Genomic DNA, 12,283 nt, shown 5'->3' on the forward strand with positions numbered 1-12,283 from the left:
TTGATTCCAAAAAGAACATGGGCTGCCAATGAGAGGACACAGTCAGTAAGGCCAACCGCATCTTGTCATGCATCCACACATGCATCACAAGCAGGGCCAAGGAGGTGATCCTCCCCCTCTATACGCCATGGGTCAGGCCACAGTTGGAGTACTGCATCCAGTTCTGGGCGCTGCACTTTAGGAGAGATGTGGCCAAGATTGAGAGGGTCCAGGGGAGGGCCACTCGCATAATCTGGGGACAGCAGGGCAGACCCTATGAGGAGAGGCTACAGGACCTGAACCTGTTCAGCCTTCACAAGAGAAGGCTGAGAGGGGACTTGGTGGCCATCTACAAACTTACCAGGGGGGACCAGCAGGGAATGGGAGAGACCCTGTTCACCTGAGCACCTCCCAGAGTAACAAGGAATAACAGCCATAAATTGTTTGAGAGTAGGTTCAGGCTGGACATTAGAAGACACTATTTCACAGTCAGGGCGGCTAGAATCTGGAACCAACTTCCAAGGGAAGTGGTGCTGGCTCCTACCTTGGGGTTCTTTAAGAGGAGGCTTGACAATTACCTAGCTGGGGTCATATGAGCCCAGTATTCTCTCCTGCCCAGGGCAGGGGGTCAGACTTGATGATCTACTTAGGTCCCTTCCAACCCTACATCTATGAATCTATGAAGAAATTCCAGATGTCTTTAGCGACACCTTGATCATGACAACTTTCAAGAAGGCAGACAGGTCTGACTGTGGGAATTACAGAGGGATTATCTTGCTATCCACCACAGGAAAGATCATTGTGAGAGCCCTCCTGAACCATCTCCCTCCACTTGTTGAAGAGCTCTACCTGGAATCTGAGTGCAGGTTTAGGGCATCAAGAGGCACAACTGATCTTCTCTGCTCACCAGTTACAGGAAAATGTCAGAAACAACATAACCTCTCTACATGGTCTTCTTTGACCTCACAGAAGTCTTTGACTGTGAACCAAGAAGCACTGTGGAGGATCCTTCTGAAGTATGGATGTCCACTGAAATTTATCACCATTCTTTGCCGGCTTTGTGATGGTATGCAAGCAGTGGTTCTCAATAACAGATCTATCACAGATCCCTTTTAGGTTAAGATGTAAGTTAAACAAGGCTGCCTCATTGGTCCAACACTCATCTTGATATTCCTTACTGAAATGTTACCTCTGATCACCAACAAGATTCCAGTCAGAATGGAGCTAAACTACTGAATGGATGGTAAATTGTGTAATCTCAGCTGATTTGGAACCAAAACCAAGACCACTTCAACCTCAATCGTCGATTTGCAGTATGCTGATGATGCTGTAGTATGTGCTGACTCAGAAGCAGACCTTCAGGCAACTGTCAACATCTTTACTGGGGCATACAAGAAAATGGGACCAATGCCTAATATTCAGAAGACTAAGGTCCTACATCAGCAAGCTTTTAAAGAGCAGTCCCCATCTCTGGTAATTCAGATGTATGCTGAGACTCTGGAGAATGCTGAGTATCTCCCATACCTTGGAAGCCATCTCACGCAGAAGGCTGACATTGATGAAGAAATCCAACACTGCCTAAAAAGTGCAAGTGCAGCCTTTGGACACTTGAGGAAATGGGTGCTCAAAGATCATGATATCAGAGCTGAAAACAAGCTTATGGTTATCAAGCTTATGGTTTATCAAGGAGTTGTGGTCCCCCCTTTCTGTACGAAGCTGAGACATGGACAAAGTACAGGAGACACCTCAAGTCATTGGAGAAATACTGTCAACACTGCCTGTGGAATATCCTTCAAATCAAGTGGGAAGACAGATGCACCAACATTAGCATCCTCTCACAAGCAAACATCATGAGCATTAAAGTGATCATCCAACATCAACTTCACTTAGGGCTGGATTAACGCATAGGCAAATTAGGCACATGCCTAGGGCTCTGAGATGTGGGGGTGCCTGGTTCTTCCCTCCTCAGTGGTGGGGCAAATGGCCCCGTCCACCTCCCTTTCCTTCCCCTCTGTCAGCCTCTTCCCCATGGCAGTTGCTTCCTAGCAGCAGCTCCAAGTCCTGCTCCCCACTGTTGGCAGTGCCGGGATGGGGAGGGGGTTCTCAACCAGCCCAGGGCCCATGACTTTGTTTGCCTATGGCCCACTAAAGGGTTAATCTGGCCCTGAATTTGCTGGGCCACTCATGTCAACTGAATGTCTGACTCCAGATTCACAAAGCAAGTTTATTTTCCCAGCTCAGTCAAGGCATACGCTCAAGAGGAGGGCGGAGAAAGTGCTTCAAGGATGTCCTCAAGGCCAACTTGAAAAAAATAACGTTGACATCAACTCATGGAAGACTATCACCCAGGACTGCCCCAAATGGAGGAAGAGTTTGCTGCAAGGATCTCAGTACTTTGAAGCCTTATGGTGACAAGAGACAGAAAAATGTAAACAGCAGAAACAGCAGTTGCAGACTGAATCCAGAGCCACCCACCCCACATAGTAACAAATGTCCAAGTTGCAGAAGAGTCTGTTGATCCCAGATCAGCCTCAACAGCCATTTCAGACCCACAGATAAGGCAAACATGGAAGACAATCATTCTTTACAGTGAGTGATTGCCATAATATATAATGACTTGGGGCAAGTTCAGGGAGGTTTCTTGACCTTTGAATTATTTTTAAAAGCCATTTGGTTTCCACACTTTGTTTCTATCAAGTCAGATTATCTTTCATTGTATATAGGTACATAATCATTTGCAAGACAAATGGAAACCTTTATAAGCATAGTTTTAAAAAAAGCCTGAAACATGTATGTGAAACATGTCTTACATCAATTTCCCCTCTAAACTTGGACTGTGACCAATGAAATAATATAGCACATCAATCTATTTAGAAAAGCAATGTGATACTTGCAACATCTAGATGGCTTCTTGGATTTGAGACTATTTACTATAGTTCCTACAATATTAAGACAATGTTTATTTAAATTAAAATAGTTATGTAAATTGTTGCTGTCAAGTACCTGCTGAGACACATTTTACATTTTTTGCTGACCTTAAACTGCAACACCAGCAGAAATTACCATAGCCAATATTCTGTATCATCATAAAATACCATATAAATGTTAAAACAAAAGGGCTATATTCTGCTCCTTGGAACAAAATGGGGTTATGAGTTGCAACTCTGACTAGGAATGTGGGCATTTTAGACACATAGCATAACAGAATTTGGCTTCCGGATTCTGATTTGAAACTCTATATAAATTGCATTTAGCTGCCTTTGTGAGTTTGACAAGGAGCAATCCTACTTCATCTTGTCAGCAGTAGCAAGGTCCCAGAAAAGGATGCATGCACTTTAAGGGATAGTCCCCACTTGGATACTCAAAACAATTAAACTGGATTAAAATTCATCAAACAGCCTTCTTCAAAATTAAAGTGATTGGCATTTGTTCTATTTCACTTCTGAAGTGGATTAAACTCAATCAAAATGTAAAGCCCCCTTTTTTTAATAAGAGTTTCAACAGTGTCTTAACACATTTTAATTAATCCACTTTAATCACAACATTACTTAATTTGGATTAGCTTTCCTGAGTGTTCCTGTACATACAAGCCCTAAAGGAAAAACAGCATGTTGAGGTCTAATTCAAGGATTCCTGAAATCTAACATCTCCTTCTCAGCATACTTTCCTTGGCTCTAACACTGGAAAGATATGGTGATACACACAATATATGGCCATTTGTTTGTCAGATGGAGTTAGTACAGTTTCCATATGTCTTCTAGGGAAACTATGATGTTATTGTCATTTTTAGTTATACATAAATTATAGTTTCATAGTAGGGGTCAGGAAGTTCAAGAAGACATTTTTTTTTTTTAATCCATAATGCAGAAAAAAGAAAAGTACAAGAGGTGTGTCTATTAGGTCATCCTCTCCATCCTTCCAGTACAGAATTGTTCTCAGTGTACTCTCAAGTACTTTGCACAGACCTGTTTGATCCAATTTAAGAGAAACGTTTTTACCACTTTCACCAGAAAACCATTTCACAGTCTTACAAATCTCAAGAAATATCAGAAACTTTTCCAGCCTAAATTGAACCCTGTTTTCACCCTCTTTTATAACTGTACCCATTCACACCATATGTAATTCTGCCTTTGACACCCATAGCCTTCAAATATATTTGCCTAGTTCTTTTTATGTATTCTCACAAAGACACTGCCTTCAGTCTCCAAATTTTCATAGCTACTTTTCTCTAAATGCCTTTCCTTGTAATGATAACTCCACCATAGATAGAACCTTATTGGTGCTGTATAGGAAAGAATAATCAGATTCTACATGTGCAACATGAATTTTTTAAAAAGAGATTTGGAATTAAACTTGGTGTCAGCGTTCATATCTAGTGTCACAAGAGGTCTCTCCTTGTAATATTGCACTAGATTTGTCCATGCCATTTGCATCTGGGATTATTTTTGTGAGATATCTTTTGATGCTGAGGGTCTAAAACGACAATTACTAAGGAAATCAGAGTTACCCCAACAGAAAAGTCTGACTTTTCAAAATGAAAAGCTAAAATATATTGCCATAGACTCAACTCATGAGAGTTGATGATTGCCTGAGGCATCACATTTTCCCTCTATGATGAGAAGAGTTCTTATGTTATAAGAAAACCTAACCATAGTGCACTCTGGGAGACATAGTCCAGCAAGAGAACTCAATCCATAGAGGAGAATGAAATGAGAAGGCACCTGAATTACAATTCCCCTGAGGCACCTTGGTATTATTTTGTATAAAGGTATTTTGCCTTTGAGTTTTTAATAAATTATCCATTCATTTTTATCAGTGAAGTACTCCACTACTTTCTGTGGAAAAGTGCATCTTGCACCAAAATATTTGCAAAACTTTGTTTTTCCATTGTTAAATGATTACTGAAAGAACATTTTTGATAAGCCCGGTGGACTACCGGACTTGTCCATATTACAGACTTCCTAGGGTATTTTTTATAAAATAAATAATGTATCCAACCATTTTCCCCACTTTCAGTTGAGTCAAGTGTACACTTATATTGGGGTTTTTCAACGATCCCAAAGGATCAACTGTATATCTGGGAGAGATGTTGGACAAGCTTTTGGGCACAAGACAGGCTTTCTCAAAGCCTGTCCACCACTTCTTCCAGCTATACAGTTGGTTCAGTAGAAAACCACAAAAAACCCCTAGCCCCTCATACATTTCCATGACCATCAGAGCTCCAATAACACGTTAACCCTTGCCTAGCATTAGTCTGCTGCTTGCTTTCCTCTAGGGGTTACTCACAGAGTGCATGATAAGAATACAATAGCTCTGTAGCCCTCTTCCATTATAAAAATTGATGAGAACTACTTAGCTCTTGGATTGGCAACCTACAGCCCATGGCTGTTACAGTTGGCCAGCAAAGAGAAAGGACAGCACTGCAGGGGAGTGGCAGGAAGAGTGCTGACTGTGGCTCCAGCTCTCATTTGGGTTCTGGCTCCAGCTCTGAATAAAGTAGTGACAGTGAGGCCTGGGCTGGAACACACTGCACTCACAGCTATGCTCTGTTGAAGCAGCCCCCTTCCCCTGCAAAAACATTATCGACCTTTGGCCTAACTTCAAAGTACCAATCCATTTCTGGTGCACCCTTACTTCTTTCAGATGTGCAGTACTGAGGTATTTGACTAATGAACATATTTGGTGATCATCTACACATGCATTTAAGTGCAAGTAAATTTAATGCGCATGAAACAATTTTTGGCAGGTGTCTACACATACAAGCACTTGGGACTAAAGTTAGCCCCATGTCCCTGTAGCCCTGCCATGTGCCCCTGTGGCCATGATGGCAGGGGAGCTCTGGCCACATGGTTGCCAGCACTTGGCAGCCATGTTAAAGCCAGATCCAGCTGCCAGACCTGGTATCCATCTGGAAAACTCTAATCCCTGGCCAGGGAAAACTCTGATCCCTGACATTAATTAATTACACCTAAATTTGATACCTGCACTTGCAAGTATCAAATTTAGGCATGTTTATCCTAAGATGATGTGCATTAAAGGTGTGCACATGTAGATGCACGGTTGTAATGTGCATTAAATTAGGCTAATGTGCATTAACGTGTCTTGTGTAAGAACCATCCTCTGTGAAGCTGAGAGGAAGTTGAAAATGCTTTATATCTACTGATTGGTTGTTCATTTCATGGTTTTTTATCATGTAGACTTTCTAGACTCTACTGCCCCCAAAACGCTTGGATAGTAAAAACATAGGTAATGCCTACCTTAGTCCCTTTTATTTATTTATTTTTTAACTTGTGTTAATCTCCCTTCCAAATACTTGATAATTCAAAAACTTTCTCCATGTTTTTGTACCACTTGTATATTTGTTAAGTAATTTTGTAAGATTGAGCACTGTAATTTTCAAAGGGGTCTGACAATAGAGCAAGAGTATGTCCACACATCATTATGTATCACTGTGCAGAGATACCCAAGCTAACTCTGAAAAGGGTGGGTGCTATTGCTGCTGTTAGTGCCTGAGCTACCTGTGAATGATATAGATTAGATATCTCTGCACAGCACTGCACTGGGTCATGAAGAAATAGCATCTCATAAGCCAGTAAAAAAAAATGTTGGCATTTTTCTCTCTCAGTGTACTTTGTTTCGACCTTCATAGATCTCACCCAACTTAGTCCTTTTCTATTCATGTGAGGAAAGTGAGAGTTAATCGTTAGTGTCACATGGAACTGGTAGAAAAGTGACATGGCTAAAACATACTCAGTAATTCTAAATATGGTATACAGAAATAGTGGTATTGTTTAACATAGTATTGAAAGACATATGTAGCATATACCAAACAGCAAGATACAGTAGAGAAAGAATAATGTCTTGAAGAGTACAGCAAAGGCATCAACAACATTTCCAGAAATTGTAATAGCAATTTATTGCCGAGAAATTCAAGCAGTCCATTGCCAGTCAAGAAATGCCTTAACTTAATGTCATCAAATGAGGCAGTAATTCTGACACTGAGAAAACAATGCTGCAGTTCTAAAGGACAGTCTTTTGAAAGAAGAAAAATGTAAAGCTAAAACTGCTATCATGAACCCATTGAATTAAAAAATATAGCATAGTATTTTTACTTAATTAACTAATGTATTTTACCCCTCTCATTATCAAGGCACAAACAGAAGTGCAGCTCCCTGGTCTAACTCATGGCACTTCATAGAAAGTGCCAGGAGTTAGACTGACCTTCTCAACCCAACAGACATTAGCTGTTGGGTCAGGAGGGTGGGGGATCAAGCTCCAGTTTGGAGCTGATCCAGAAAGAGAGGCTGCAGGTTTTCAGCCTCTTCTGCTAGCTCTGTCCCCCACCCCCATCAGTTCTGGTGCTTTCTCAAGATGGACAGGGGAGAAGGCAGGGTAGGGAGGTCCATTCTGGGGTTTTCCCAACCTGCGCTGGTGTGGGAAGGGGAGCAGGTGGATTAACACCCCCCCCTTGGGGGGTCTCCAATCCACCTGTCCTCCCCTTCAGTGCAGTTGACCCCAGAACAGACCTCACCCCCCACCTTCTCCCCCTCCCATCCTGAGACAGCATTGGGGGTGGGGCTGGGCTGCAGCAGCCCAGCCACTGGAGCAAACAGAAGTTAATAAAGGCACTCCACTTTGGACTGACTTCATTTAAACCATTATATAATGAGGGTTAATTTGTCTCACAATCAGAGTGCTCTGCAGCTGTTCTCTTCTGTTAGGGCATGGCTGTCAAGCATTTTCAAGGGGCTGATCACATGGCAAATGTAATTTCTGCCTGCACCTTCGGTAACTGTTATAATAATCCCCTTTTTCACAGCTTCATAACTTTCTGGAGAAAATAATCACTCTGGGAGACTGAAATTCTCCTAAAAGTCCAGAGATTTTTGGAAGTTTGAGTAAATAAAATAATAAAAAGGAAATTAAATAAGCCAAAGGTTACATAAATTATCAACATTTAAACACAGACCAAATTAAACAACTTAAATGCATTTCAGACTTCAGCTGCCACCTCAAGCAGCAGCAGTTTATATAGGGGAGGGTCCAACTCACCCAGGTGGAGGCAGTTCCTCTGAGGGAATCCCAGCCAAACTCCTTTTTTCCAGCGCCACAGACCTGAAGTTGAGTAAGATTTCTTTGACCATTTCTGAGTGGGTTACAAAATGTATGCTGCTCCAATGGGAAGTTTTAAGTCTCTTTTTTGCTCATCCATATCTCAAAACAAACCATTTCCTTCTGAGGACCCTTTCATAGGCATAAAAGTAATGATAAATTATGTGAAATACTGTTTTTGTTATGCCAGTACAGTATTCACTTGTTAATGTTCAAAGCTATGGATAATACCAATCACAACATGGAGCTATTGTTAACATTTTTGTGTGTTGGAAACGTTATTATTCCATAAACCTATCCACAGAGAAAGAAGTGCCATACTGAAATGTTTTTGTCCCCGTTATAGGTTATCATGGACCAAATGATAAAAATGGCATGTTAAATATTTTGTTCTTAAAATAAAAAGTCAGAAAATGCATTGAAAAATCTAAATAAGCTGAAACATTTTCTCCAGCTCCCTGGACAAAAGTTGCGGGGGAAAAATCAGCCTACTAAAAAAATAAGTAATTTGACCCAGATTATTCAACCGGGTGTCCCCAAGGAATTTATAAGCACAAAAGATTCCTTTCTTCTTGTAAACTCTTCTAGGATAGAAACACATGTGTGCAATCTTATTCATGTGTCTGTTTAAGGGCCCTTAAGCATTCAGGATGCAGGTATTGAAAATGCCTCACCTATGCTGTTTGCATTGGATTTTTTGTGCATTTTTCCTTTCAAATACGTATTTAAATAAACAAGCATTTTATTGTTAAATGTGGGAAATAAGCATTGTGAACAAAGTACCTGGGTTATTATTATTATCCAGTCTTTACCATACCTTATAGCCAGGAGATGGTCAGAAATCTAGAATCAGATTAATAAAACAGGAAAGTTAGTAAAAATCTAAACTGGTGTCCACAAACGTTAACTATTTTTAAAGCCCTGAAGAAATTTGACCAGAATTATTACATTCTTCCAATATTGTTGCCATAGTGATCAATCCAAATTATGCATTATTTTTTATTTGGTATAAGAATTATGATATAAAAAACACAGCAGTGCCTGATTTGTAGTGTTTTTCTCTAGAAGAGTCCCAGCAACCTTCCTACTCTCTCTTCTGATGACACAGCTGTTTTCCATCTTCTCTGTTTCTCTGCGGTCAAATGAGCAGGGGTTTGAAGGCAGTTAAATCAGTTCTCCCCCTCCCAACTTCCTTCATAGCTGTTATCAGACGGAATGAGAAGTACTTCTCACCATCCCTCTATTCTGTTCTATACCAAATGGCTGAGAAGCATTGCTCTCAGCTCCTCTGCTCTGTTCCTATAAGCTCTATGCAATAGGTAATATCCCTAAGATAAAGGAATATAGGACCCTGAACGTAGTTGCTCAAACTGAAGTTGGGCCAGAACACTAGATTAAGAACCTACTCTTCCCACAAAAGCCTTGTGAACTTCAGTGACCACAAACAGTCAAGCCCTACATTTTAAATGCCATCCAAAAGTTGGGGCAAGTTCACCAGCTTAAAAAAAGGAAATGTCAAAAGGAGAGGGAGGTGGCTGTGGGTCTCCGGGAAAACTAGTTCTTACAGCAGAAAAAAATGAGTTCAAATTCCCCAAAGACAATCTAACTCTGTATTTTGAATTCTGTGCATTTTAACTGGCTGCCTCCTGTAGTTCTATCTGCTATAATTGTAGCAGATTGTAATTGCAGAACCATCCATTGCATACATACCTGTTTATTATAGCATATGTGCACAGCATTTCCAGTAATTCAGGGGCAACTATAACCTCCAATTCCTTGGAAACTGCCTTTCCTGTAGTAGTTGAAGCAGTATCACTCCAATGGCATAAAAAAGCATGTAGCCGATTAAACTAAAAAGGTTAAATATCCAGAACTGCATTCATAGACAATTAAAAAACCCACAGTGTTTGTGTTTCTCTCATTGAACTGCAATGTCAATTTGACAAACATAATTCAGCATTTAGCCCACTAAATGGTCATGATACATGAGCTTTTGGGGGGCATTCTTTGAAGATAAGGGCTTGTTTTTAAAAACTTCCAGGGACCATGTTCATTTCTATGACTTTATTCCTCCTAGGAGGCAATAACTAACTGAAAGACACCACAGTTTAGATGAAAGACTCTCAGGCTGACAAGCTACAGTGATCTCAGAATTAGCAATTCTCATGATTTCTAAAAAACCCCGTTGCTAGAACTGACTTAGATTATTTTTGACGTTTCTATCCCCCAGTTTCAGAGACAAGCTTGAAAATATAAAATGAGTGTTCTGAAATGCTTGGAAATCATGAGGCGAATAAAAAGAACTCAAAATTGGTTTGCTTTTTCTAAATCTCATATTTTTATAATAATTTCGTAGCTTCTTGTTACAAAGTCATAGTTTTTTGGACTTGTGAAGTGCTCTGTGTTCTTCAGAAAGTTGCTGTCACCTAATTTATCGGTCTCTCTTTCCATCTATAATACAGAAATAAAAACATCCTTCTCATGTTTTCCCACACACAGGCTTTGACTGAGACATTTTCTATATTAAGTATTGTCATGACATTATGTGATATCTCAGATAATATTCTCTAAAACAGTAAGCCAAGATTCAAGAGATTCAATGACCCATGTGCCACCAGGCCTGTGCAGTAACAGCAGTTACTACACAGTCATTTAGTACTTGCTTTATGCTTTAGCAAGTACTAAATAACTGAGCAGTAACAACTGCACACTTGGGGGCATGTGTAGACGTATCCAGTATGCACCTTAGGAGTTGCTACATCTAACTTCAGAGCCTGTTGCTTGAGAAAGGCAATTCAAAATGGTCTAGTTAGGCATTTACGATGCTTTTACAAACATTAGAGATTTTGGAAGTGCCGAAAGTGATGCTGGCTTAGGCTCTTAGGATTTTTATCTAGAGGATAAAGTATGGCAGGTGCTTCCAACAGGGCAATTCTGAAAGCCCACAAGACACCAAAAAATTCCTAAACTATAAGGTGTGCCTAAGTTCCTCCCCCTCTCAGGAACTTAGGCTGCATCAAACTGTCCTTTAAGCATCTTCCTTCATTTGCAATTCACCATGCCTAAGCCCAATGCACTTCCTGCACCAATTCTACATTTTACATTATACAATCATTGGCTGAAAAACTGAAATAAACCAGCCTTCAGAGCCTTGAAATCCATCTCCATGCTTCCCAGGGGCTGCCAGAACTACCAAGCTGGAAGAAGACTTCCTCTACCTTGCTTTCCTCCTGACTTCATGATTCTGTTAGTCTTGGCTATCTGATGGTCTAAAGCATTAACTCAGCTAACCTAATTCATAGCTTAGCAACTAGAAAACTGTTGGGAAGTTGGAATTATTGGTTCAAATTGCCTCAGGTTAAGGATTGCCTATAATCAAAGTCTTTTAAGATGAAATTATACCTTACGCTTAGACCATACTAAGGGCACTTAAAATGTGAGTGTCCATACATTAAAGCTCATTAATGTGAGCTACATTTTGTCTGAGTGTCTTAAAGTTACACCACCTCATGTGAGGGTTAACTCTGGGCTATGCTACCTAGCTCATGTTAGGGTAACTTCAGTCTGCTCCATGGAAATAAAATGAGCAATATTCAGTCTTCTAGCATCCCAGGATACACTGCTCCCAGTCTCCCCTCCCCCTGAGCAGTGATAGTGTCCTGGGTCCTAGCCACACCCCTCCTCACCAGCCTTCTAATGGAAAGTGAGAACTGTACAGGCAAGAAAGTATTAACTCGTAGGATAAGTACAGACATTCAGGAGCATTAGGGGAAGGTTAAATCAATTAAAAATGGCTGCCCAATAGTACTAAGTCAGGATAGGGGGGTAGTGGAGGGCTTGGGGTCCAGGAAGCTGGGGAAGGTCAGGGGTCCACCAGGGAGATGGGGAGGAAGGCACAACCCAGGAGAGGGGTGGGGCGGGGTGGGCAGGAATGACCCATGGGTGGGGTGGGGATGAAGGCATGACCTGCAAGGGGTAGGATGTAGGCATAACCTGTGGGAGGCATGGGTGGGGCAGGCGTGACTCTTGGGTGGTGCAGGGTCCCTGCAATGAACCTATACCCCCATCCCTTGCACCCCTCCCCCCACCAGGACTTATTTAATTATCTCTGGCAGTGGCAAATGTTTAAAAAAGCAGCCTCACTGGGAGCGGCTTTGGGGTGGGGGCTGGTCTTGGGGGTGGGGCTTAGGGG

The sequence above is a fragment of the Alligator sinensis genome, unplaced genomic scaffold (genome assembly GCF_000455745.1).
Source record: "Alligator sinensis unplaced genomic scaffold, ASM45574v1 scaffold405_2, whole genome shotgun sequence".
NCBI classification, from domain to species: domain Eukaryota; kingdom Metazoa; phylum Chordata; order Crocodylia; family Alligatoridae; genus Alligator; species Alligator sinensis.